Source organism: Falco naumanni, chromosome 2 (genome assembly GCF_017639655.2).
Source record: "Falco naumanni isolate bFalNau1 chromosome 2, bFalNau1.pat, whole genome shotgun sequence".
NCBI classification, from domain to species: Eukaryota; Metazoa; Chordata; class Aves; order Falconiformes; family Falconidae; genus Falco; species Falco naumanni.
The window spans coordinates 68,865,851-68,878,016 of NC_054055.1; positions in this window are offsets into that span (position 1 = coordinate 68,865,851).

The window sequence follows — 12,166 nt, forward strand, 5'->3', positions numbered from 1 at the left end:
TGGTGACTTCTATGCAAAAGGAGGAAAGAAGCAAAAGAAAGAAAAATCTGTCTTCTGCACAACTGAAAGAGCAATTTATTACCGAGCATTTGCAGGAGACAGCATTTGTTGCCCTGCTGCCTTTTTTGCCTCTGTTGGCTGTCTGAATGAGAAATGGGAGTATATTAACCAACTCATGGGTTACAGAAGACGGCTTGGCATGGGCCCATCAAACTTCGCTGTGCTAAGGCGAGTCAAAGGTCAAGAGAGCGTTAGCAGCCGAGATTTAGAACCGAGTGCATCTCTTTAACCTTAACTGCTGGGAATGGATGGAGTCACTTTATTTCTTTAGTCAGGAACTTGGTTGCAGTGAAAGATGTCACAAGGAGGGTACCATCCAGCCTGGAGCAGATGGGAAAGTGTATAGTGCAGTGAGATGTAATATTCTTTAGGGGTCACGTAGATAAACTTAAGAAATGTCTGTGCTGTGCTGCAGCTCCACGGTTACCATCAGGCCCAGAGGCTGGATATTTGCCCTAGATGTTAGCGCATCTTTGTTAATACACCATAGACCAAAAAAGAGAGACTAATGGTAAAAGGTAGGTGTCAAATCCATCTGAAGCCACTCAATCTTTCCTCCTGTTTGCACCAACATTATTTTCACTGAGGAATATCCTTAGTAATTGGAGCATGTTAATGACGTGTGCACCAAACTTTATTTTTAATGGCACAGAGATTTCTCTGCCTGGAAAGACTGTGCAAGGCACAGGTTGCTGTGACCTGGTTCACAGGGCTCCTGCCTGCCTGGATCTGCCACACAGCTATTGCAGGGCCTTGAACACATCATGTCAACTCTTGGTATGTCTTCCTCCCTTACTAGTCCTTCTGCGCTTGTGAGATCCTTGAAACAAGGTCTGTTCCTGTGACATTTGCCACATGCCCTGTTTCACCTGTAGTCTCTGTGGACTGCAGGAATCACCAGGGGACAGTTTGGCTCCACACCCGATTCAGGAAATCATTCTGGGTGTGAGCTCTGCTAAGCCATCAGGGTATACTGTGCACCAGTGCATGAAGGGATCTGGCAGAGGGCCATCTCTTGAATCCTTGGGAAAAGGTATGTCACTTGCCATTTAAAAGTAGCCTGACATTTACATACACTAGATGCCCAAGCATAAGAGAACAATTTTGCTCAGAGGTTATGATTAACATTCTGAAATTCCTTGAGACACTCTGAAATGCAGAGATAAAAGAGGAAATTTAGCTTTAAGTAAGGCCAAGTTTTCACACAATGTGTATTGAAGGAGAGGTGTGTTTTGTTGAATGGGATAACAGCCTCAAAAGAAGATCAGTTCTGTCTATTTTCCTAAATCCAAGCTGAGCATTTTAGACAGCTTTAGGTACTCAGCCTCCGTGGCTTTCTATTGTGGCTATGTCCAGACTCAAAATGGACAGGTCAATAGTGAGGAAAAGGGGGTGAAGATACTTTAAAGTAAGTACAGAATTCCTGGGTCTGAGAGGGGATCACAATATTTAGGCTAAGGATACTTTCTTCTTTTTTTCCTCCACTTTTTGGGTCTGTACAGCCCTTAGCACAATGGGGCTTGATCTGTAAGAGAACGAGCAAAGAAATAAAGAATTAGTGAAGCATTTGTATGCTTAAGAAGACTAGGATCTCTACCAGCTGAATGTAAGACAACATCTGTAGGGAGTGTCAAAGTACTGGTTGTTCCTCTCAGCAGCTGTATAGCTGAGAATTCATTGTCCTGGCCTGAAACTATATATACAGGACAGATGAGGACAGAGAAGTTGTGAGACACACAAATGAAAGGATGCAGCAATAGACACAGTACAATTAAGACTGATGCATTCCCAAACCAGAAATGATCTAGCATTGGTCTCAATAGCACACACCATGTCAAGGAAAATGGCAGAAGCAATTAAAACCACTTTATTGGCAATTAATAACGGGCAACACACCTTTGGCTCCCAAAATAAGTGGGAAGATTGCAAGGATCACGTTCTGCCCCTGTATCAGCAGCAGCCCACTGATGCCGTATTTCAAATCAAAGGTGGACAGGTTGGGGTGTGAAAAAACAGGGAAAGGAGGTGGAAAAGATGGTTGGTAAATAATCAGAAAGAGGGATTCCACACTACTCTTCCAGCTTTGAATTATAAGTACATCTTCTTTATCCCTCCCACACACACATGTAGTGGTACACACATGATTTCAAAGAGCTTGCAAATGGTTTGGACAGACACTGGACCACTAAAGATAAAGAGAACAATTAAGAATATTGCATAAAAATGAAGCAATTTCTTTGCATCTGCGTTCACTATGGAGATGCCTTTCTCTAAGCCAATTATTTTCAGATAATAAACACAAGGCGGTATCAGAGATCAAGTTGTCAAAAGAAAAGAATCTTAAATAAACTGACAAAGAACAAAAAAATCACTAGGATCACCCATTGTAAAAGTTCCATATAAACATTAAAATAGTCAATTTGGAGAAATACAGTCTTCCATAAAAATGACCATAATGTTTCGTAAGGTCTTCAAATAGGCACACAGGCAATCTGAAGAATCACCAATCAATTGACCTTACTCCAATATAAGATGAATCATCTGAAACAATAACTAAAAATAAAATTATTTAACAGACTATGTCATAAGCCAAACTGCCTGGTCTCTTAAAAGGTAAATTGTTTCTCTCAAATCTATTTAAATTCTTTGGCAACTGAAGAGAAGGCCAGAACTTTTTTCAATAAGCTACTAGGATTTGCAGAAAGACATGCCCTAACCAGAGTGCTTAAGGAAGTTTAAGCTTCCCACCTCTCCCAGCTTTTCACACAGACTATCCAGAAAGGTGTGCTGCATTCCTGGAGCACAGGACAGGAGGGCATTTGAGTAGTGCTTATCCAGATGAAATCTGTGCTTTTTAATGAGAGAGACTTTAAAGGAAACACAGGACTTCCACTCTGAACTGCGTTTTGGGTCCGTGGAAGAGACTCCCAATAACGGCATCATTTAATATTTTAAATATCAGGCTTTTAAAGATTTTACCCTAAACACAACCACCCAAAGCAGGATGGCCCAGCCAAATTTTTCTCCTTTTTTTACAACTTGCATTGTTTGTTTTGAATGTCTCCACTGCACATTTTTATTTACCGGTCAAATAGTACTGGGATAGCAGAAGAGATGTAAAGGATGGCCTCGGGGTGTTCCGACAGCGCAAGCAGCAAAGGGGGGTACCGCTCTGCAGCCCACCAGTGGTCTCCCAAAATCTCTGTGCGCCCAGGCTCGGCTCATATTTATGCCTAACCTACTTTCCAGTCACTTTTTGTGCCGTCACAGAGCTTTTGTAGATGTACCACTGGGGGCAGGGAAAATGTAGGGAAAAAAATAAATGTGCTCCAATTCTGTAGTTATTCACCTGATTCTTTTGCAAATTTGGCCCCATACTCCCTGTAATTCACAAGTTGATAGACACTCCGGAGACTCCTAGCTGCTAACGCTCCTGTCAGCCGTGTCCCAAAGAACAAAGGCAAGCTGAAGTATTTTTTAATTCTACCCTCTCAGCTCATCAACGCTGAGTTTACATAAAAATGTAAGAACATTACACTACACACACTGCTAATAATCAGAAACTAAAGCTTTGAAGTTTCCCTATTTCACAGCTACTGCCATGACAGATGCTTGCCAAAGAAAACTCAGGGGGCATTTGTTTGCAAGCATTTTGGCTAAGCGTAGTGCCCATTGTGCCACTTAATATTTCAGCTATCTCTAGTGTAATCAGGGAACAGCAGTTACTTATTTATCTCACGTCTTGCTCCTTGCTAGCTACCTACTATCGCCAGCATGACCTCTGAAGCACACACATTAATTTTACCTCAGTATTTCTATAGCATCAATTAATAAAAACTGACTATGTTTTCAACAAATGCACATGTACTGATAAATGAGGGTCCTGAATTAATTGCTCTGTAAATTAAGAGCTCACAGTAGTGACAATAGAGAATAGTTTTAATATTTAAAAACTCATTAAATTTGTGTACATTTTGAATAATTTAAGTCACATGGCCACTTTAAAGAGCTAATTTAAGTTTAATTCTTAAATGTATATCACAGAAGAACTAGATCTGTTGAAAATTATTGGTTAATTTTCAGAAAAACTTAATTCTGTTGTATTATTTCCCTGAAATTCTGCATTTATTTATATACTTCTCTGTCCCTTCTACCTGCCAGAAATTCCTTGCAACAGCAGTTCCTGGATGGTGAGACCAACCTGTACTTTTGTCAGCTTTCTATCCACAGAAAACAGTGTAAACCTAACATTGAGAATGTGTTTTTTCTTTTCTACAGTGGATCGTAACTCCATATTTTAATACTTTAGATCTGTATCAGATCCATTGATTAAATTTAAATAGTGAGTGTGTTGGAGAAAACAACTTTCTTTGTTTATGACTTGCAGCTGTGTGAAGATGCAGTCCAAATGCCCAAGTATGCATTATTTTGACAGATTTTGCAAGGGTTCATGAAAACCCCGTGCCCTTACTATTATGTAAACTCAAGGCACGGTCAAAGTTAAACCTTCAGACTGTGGGTACGTACCATTTCCTTTTCCACTCAGAACTCTTGATTTTTAAAAGTGAGTAGTATTTTAAAGGACAATATCTGTTTTCCTGGATGTCAGCAGAAGTACGGCTAACAAAAAATCAGTTCACCCTCCTCACTTGATTAGTTTTGTGGAGTTCAGGGGGACATCTCAAAAAAGAAACCTGGTTCTCTTGCTGAAGATCATGCTCTGAATAGGACAGAAACAATTCTTAGTTACAGCAATTCACCTTTGTGCAGTTAACTTTTCTTTCTCCTGTGGCTCATATGTCAATCTTCATATTGTTACTAGTATTTAATCAGTGATTAAGCTGCCATAGAGTAAATACAGACAGATTGTGCTGCAACATTTCTATGTTCTTTCAATATTATGAAGTGTAATATTCAGGTAGGTGCTTAGATATCAAAATGATAGGCACTTAATACCTGAAATAAATAGAATGATTCTTGCTGAATTATTGCAAAGTGACTTAAGTGTCTAGCTGTAGTTGAGGAGATGAAGTGTTGTTCACTGACTTTTTAAGAAAGAGAGGGAAATAGTGCAAATGTTATGTGGCTATCAGTATGTATTTGAAAAACTGATACCCTTCTGGTTTTGTCTTCCTTATGCATTGATTATCTAGGAAGATCCTGGGAGAACAACTTCTAGACAAGAAAAGGAACAGGCGTCATCTCCAGAACAACATATTTAAACCTGTATCCCTGAATTTTCACAGGGCGTGCTCTCCAAACTTCTAGTCCTGGGTAGTCCTATAGGAAACCTTAATTTCTGATGATACTCAGGTGGATAGAAACATGTCGCATCACTTGCGTCTACTCAACACAGCTCAGATTTCAGCTATGGGAGACTTAGACTGCTCACAGATTTGTCAACAATCATTTGCAGTGATCTTGTCTTTAATGCCAAATAGAGGTGATGTAAATTCTTCGAAATTCCTTGCTGCTTCGTTCAGATTTCATATCTTAGCCATTTTAACCACAGCGCTGCACGGGCAAGTTACAGTCTGGTAATTCTCCACTGTAGCCTGAAGTCTTTTTCAGCAGCATTGCTTCTCAGAACAGAATTCCCCATCCTAAAAGTGCACCCAACCTCCTTTCTTCACAGAGGTATGCAGCAGTGAAATGTATTTTGTTTGAACTGGGGTCCGGTTTCCCAAGGGGTTCTAATCTCTCTAAGGAATAATGCTGTACTCTTATCATCATTTACCTCTCCCCCAATCTTTGTGTCATCTGCAAACTTTGTCAATCACCAGTTCATGTTTTCTCCCTGGTAGTTGATAAGATGTTAAATAGTAAAGGGTCACAGCTTATCTTTGTGAAACCTTGATAGAAACACCATTTACAGCAATATTTGTGAGATCAGTTAACTACTTTGAATCTATTCAAGGTGCCTCACACACACTTTATATTGCTGTACTTCAGTAAATCTCTTCTGTGCAAGACTGAGTGATAAGCCTAACCTATATATATCTACGATGTTGATATGATTACCTGTAAGAACCAAACTTGTCATCCTCCTGCACCCTGAAGTTCAGAGGTTGGGAGGGTTGTGATTAGCAGATCTGCAATTTGACAGAGCCATATGTCAGCTCCTTCTCTATTCTACAAAAGAAACAAAGGCTACAAAGGCTACTTGGAGACCTTCGTTGCTGCTGTCTGGCTTTAGGTATTGGGAGTTTTTTCCTGACTGTGATAATTCCTAGTGTTCCCATTTATGTATAGTTAGCTGGCTAACGAACAAACTTCTGAGTTTTCTAGTAGGGACAGAACTGTATTTGATCTAGGCAATCTTTTTCTGATGAGCTTTACAACAGTAAGTAGGTTTTCCAAGACATTATGCCTTCTTAATTGACTTTTCTTGCTCTCAGCTTTTGCAAACGGAAAAAAAAAAAAAAAATCGGTGCTAGTTAGCTAACATTCTTAGCAATATTCTATTTCAATCATGGAAATGTGGAAACCTTTGAACATAAACTAAAAACTGAGAGTAAATCAGAAATGTAACAATACCATGAATTCTAAATGTAAATATTGTACTCAAATCATCATCAGCTTTTCATCTTTCAAAACCTGACAATATTCTTCAGCTTAACTTGAGAACAGTTCACACTTCATGTTCTTAAGGACAAGGTTTTAAGGTCCATAATACCAGTGTGCTTTATTATTCCATGTAAAGTACTGAATTTTCCTACTCAAGTTCCTGTAAGATTTAGAAAATTTGGTAGTCCTTCACCTGGTGACAGGGTGGAGACCAGAAAAGTGACATTCTTTGCAGTAATGCACAATACTTGTGTTTAAAACCACATATATGGTGTTGATAGCAATGTGATAAATTGTGTGGCCACATGATAGCTGCAGCTTTCAGCAGCACATGCTGGAGGATAAGAAAGAGCAAAAAGCACATTAGAGAGCTGAAGCTGCAGGGGAAGTTAAGCAGACAGACTACAATTACCCAAGGAGAGACTTAACCAGGAGAAAGGAATTAACACCCATAGTCTTGTGAAAATTGCTTATGATCTGTAATGACACAAATTGGCGTATTAGCTCGAGCTTCATTTGTGAGACAGTGTTAACTAGTGGAGGGTGCCTCTTAAAATAGGCCTGATATTTACTTCTAGTATGTGCTTTGGCCTTTTTCTGCAGCCTTTAGACAGATTGCAAAACCTGTATGGAGGTTTGCATTTGCAATGCTCATGCAGAAATCCCTTCAGTTGTCAGTCCCAGCTCTGGGGCCTTACATGGGAGAGGAGAATCTTTACATTTTCTGGTAATGCTTTGCACCGCACCTGGATCTTCTGAATGATGTCTTAGAGCACTTAACTTTCGTTTGTTGTGCTGTTCTTAGGTAATGAGTTGTGTCAAAATCAAACATAAGGTAATAAGGCTATATAGTGCTACCTGATCTAATGTGTTTATTATGTGCAATTAGTACCAAAAGAAGAGCTGCTTGAAAACATGTTTAACATATGTAGCAAATAGTGTGAAATCAGTATACAAAAATCTACTGTACACAAAAGAAATGAACAAAGGTAAAATTAAATAGGATTTGTAAGGATGATTGAAAACTTTATTTTCTGTGGCGTTTTGAGTGATTATGTGGGAAAAATGCAATTTTCTATTAAATATTAGTATTCTGATTCTACAGTCATGGATGCCAGTGTAAGAACCTTGACAGATGGATGGGTAGATATATTCATGTATTGTACTCAGTAGGATGCCACCATAAGGGGCATTAAAAGAAAACAGAAGCGAGACATTTGCTAATATATATTATATACATTAAAAACCAGAATATTTGAATCAGCTATGTTTCATTTAGAACATGTTTTGTGTGATATTTTCTTTCCCATGTTTTACTTTTTGTTTTAAAAATGCTGTTGTCCTACATTGCCCTCCTTAAACATTTCCCCTGTTCTCATACATCCAGACCAATCTCTTAGAAGCCCATCAAAATCTTCACAGCTTATAATAGCTCATTTACATATTCACAGATGATATCATAACATTGTCAAGGAAAAAAAAAAAACAAAAACACAAACCCAAAAATTCATTAACCAAGATAAATTAACATGTACCTTGAAAAATAGTGCATGCAGCATTTTAAGATTCTCTCTGTGTGTGTATATGTATGTGTATAAATGTATTATGGACACACAAGTATTTATAACTGTTGTATACATATAAGTGTACCTATATACACACACATACACACACACACACACACACACATCTATTTGTATTTGACGTTTGTTGTTCCACCTTCATCCTGGCCATTACCATTCCAGTAATGGATCCTGTTGTGCATTAAAATTCCCATTGTGGTCCATTACCACTTCCTTCATTGACAGCTCTATTGCTTCACAAGCTATTGTGCTATGTATGACATTGATTGGAGACACTGGATACACATTAGCAACATCACAACATGCATAATAAACAAGGTGTCCCTCTGCAGCGTATAACAGGAAAGGGCACAACACTGTGTAGCCCGCTGCAAACTTCCACAGTGGGGCACCATGGGCATCCCTCCTCCTCTAGGGTCAGGGCCAGTCAGACTTGGCATGGCCTACAGTGGGACAGTTCCTGGCTGTGAGGTCCAGCCCTGGCAGTACTCCCGGTGAGGCCCTAGCTCTGGGGACCCACTGCCTTTCCAGCATCATGTCTGGTTATCAGCTAAAGGTGTAGCAAATTGAAAGATTTTGAGTGTTTTGCTTCTCTGCCTTGCAGTTCACATGCTTTAGTAGAAAAGGAGACGACGTGAAGTGCTCTCAAGCAAGTAGCTGTCTTGTGGCAGCCTTCCCTGCCCATATTTCCTCCACACCAGCAACAACTCCTTTGGTGATGGTTCTCTCTAGGGCCTTTCTGTTGACATTAATGCACTTTGAATCAGAGTTTTTTTGAATTAAAACTTGGGAAATAAGAGCATGACAGCTGCATTGCTAGAAATAAGCTGAAATCTTTGGAGTGCTGTGGTCCACTCATCTTTACCTGCAAGTAGGAGCCGTATTGATCTCCTTCAGTTACAGTTCTCAGTAAGCAGAGAAGCAACAGGACTCCCATCCAGGAGAAATATGTCAACAGTCTAATTCAGTTATGTGGGTTTTTGAGAGGCCACTAACACAAGCAAAAATATGAATTGTCAAAGTGTTTTCTTAACACTGTAGCATTAATAGGAATGCTTCTCAGAACTCAGAGAAGACCACTATAAAATACAGGAAGAGTCCAAATTAGCAGAATAGGAAAAAAAATAATCAAGTAGAAGCAAGGATTCATAGAGTGCAAAAAGGGTAGTTAGTAGCATTCCCAATTTATAGCTGTTTCTTGATAGAAGTAGAACAGAGAGAATAGAGAAACTTTACCATCCCTACCAGCTCTTATCCCCACTGCTTTAACACTCTCGCAACCTCAGCAACTTCAAATACCAACAGGCTGTCTCACCTGGGTAATATTTTTGTCTCACTGTCTGACCCCAAGTCTCTTCCTGCCTGTCTCCCCTGGTGTTGGTTCTGGTTCATTCCAGCTCTTGCAGTCAATCTACCCAGGTCAACTGAGTCAGTTGAGAACATTAAAAGCCTTGCAGTTCTTCCTAACTAAATTATTTTACTCTCCCCAAACTACAGATATACTGTTCAGCTTCTGGTATTTGCAGTACTCCACCATTTCTCATTTCAACTTTTGTGGACTCTGACAAAATGGGTCCTTGACTTGTCTTGTTTTGCATTTCCACTGCAATTCAGTGTCCGAAGTGAGTGGTACAACATACTTTTCCCTACCTTCTTCCAGAAAAGTTCTGGCAAGAAGAATGAGCAACAAAGGAGGGTTTGGGGTTTGGTTTTTTTTTTTTTTTTTTTTTTTTTTTTTTTTGTTGTTGTTGTTGTTTTGTTTTGTTTTGTTTTTGTTTGGTTTTTGTTTTTGTTTTTCTATTCCAGAAAATACTTAAGCTGCTGCTGCTGCTAACCAATGTCCTTCTGTCATTTATGGCACTTTTCTTGTAATTTATTAAAATAATTTTAAACATATACAAGAAACTCTGCGTGGAGTAAATCGTTCCCTCCCTTTTAGTAGACTCTTCATATACCTATTGTGCAGTGGATCACTGGGTTGCTGCAATCTGTTTCTTCCCCCCCCCCGCCCCCGTTAACTTCCAAAAGTTCTGTGCTTGGGAAAAAAAAGACTTGGTAGTTGATAGATGAATGTCCGATTTTTATACTGGTTGAAAGATACGTCAGCTATGTTTTTTGTATGGAAGAAGTGCTCTAAGACTGAAAAGTTTCATTCTATTTCTAGCTTTTCATTTCTTCCCGGGAGCTTTGCCATTGTGAGATCTTAAACCTCACCCACGGTGTTCCTGGGTAGAGAGAGCTCAATCTCCATTGCCTTTTAGCCCTCCACTGAAATGCACAGGAACGGTGCTACTTCCAACACACAGCACTTTTCCACTGTGCTGAGAATTGCAAGTGCCAAGCTTATTTCACAAAAGCAACCACGCATGGAGCAGCTGGTGACCCTGCCATTAGCGAGCTGGGCTGTATTTAGGCCAGTGGCAGCTTCCAGCAACTCTCAGCTCGCAGTCCTGGACACCAGCCTCTACAACCTGATTCACTGCAGCTTATTCACTGCCCTTGCCTCCGAGCATCAGGGCTACAAGTAACTCAGTTTTCCCCAATGCCATTCTGCTGTATGCTTCTACCTTAAGTCACCTGGGAAGCTGGTCAAATGAAAATGTATTAGCCATCATTAAAAAAATGCCTTGCAAATTGAGTGTACTGTGCTACGTCTTTACTATATTGTGACATAGAACTATTTATGCTTGGAGTTTCCAAATATCGATTGTTTTTAAAAAAGCAGATTTTATCTGTTAAGGAAGGTTTTTCAATTGAATACTGAAAAAAAGTTGATTGAATTATTTTCTTAGTCTAACAAACTACATGTGTATTTTCCTCGCTTTGACATTCTCCCTGGGGATTGGAGGACTTAAAAAACCCCAACAACAAATGGAAGAACGAACAAAAGAAATAAAAAAGTTTTGAGGTTTTTTTGTTTTGAGTGTCTAATTGTTGTCAGTCAAAACAAGTAATACTCAATCTGTTGGAATTTTTGTTCTTAAAATCACTCAAATCTCTATAATTGTGAAGCCCATTCAAACACTTGAAGCAGTGCACAACTGGCATAAAATTTACAGCTGAAGTGCAGAGTACTTCTAGAATTCATTCTTTGACATTAAAAAAATAAATAAATAGAAATATAATTTTTCTGTTGGTGCCACAGCAAATTATGCAGCATCATCATTCAAAATGAATGATAAAGCAGGCTAGCCCACAGATTTGAAACAGTAAACCTCATTAATACTAAGAGAGACAGTATTTCAATAAATGAAGTGTTCAGAATTAAAAAGGTAGCAGTAGAAATATTTAACTTGGAGGACTGGGGCCATTATTGAAATGATGTCATACAATCTGGGAGGCATTGTCATGTTCAGTAAATTAGCATGGCCTAACCACAGCAGAAAATTTCCTTGAGCTGCAATAAAGACTAAATGCTTTCAGACTCCCATGATCCTTTGTAGTCATCATTTTAAAGCGCTGCCTTAGTGAGCTAAACCTGTAAAGTTTTCTTTTGAGCGGCTGTGAGTTGATTAGATCTATTTCAGCCTAGTAGTGGTAATAGGCTCCTCTCTGTGAAACTGCTTAGCCTCTGCTCCCCTGGCAGCTGGAGAAACTGGAATTAATCAGGTCTGCTGGGGACTTCTTCAGCATCTCCGCAGGCCAGCGACTCTGGAATCATTTACTACAGAATCTTACTGTCAACTCTTTGTCATTTAGGCTTTTGATTATGCTTGCTTTCTTCAGAAAAAATGGAAATGGGTGACAGATTATCCTAATGCAGAATTTCACTAGTTACTTTTATAGGCATCTATTATCCTCCTTTGTACTGTCCATAAAAAGAATGTAGGTGTGTGCAAAGATTTTTGGGGGCAGAGATATGAAGAACATGCTATTGAAATTAACATATTTCTTCTAATTACAGTATGTTTCTTTCTAATAAAGGGACCCTCCCCCCTCAAATAACTGCATATTGT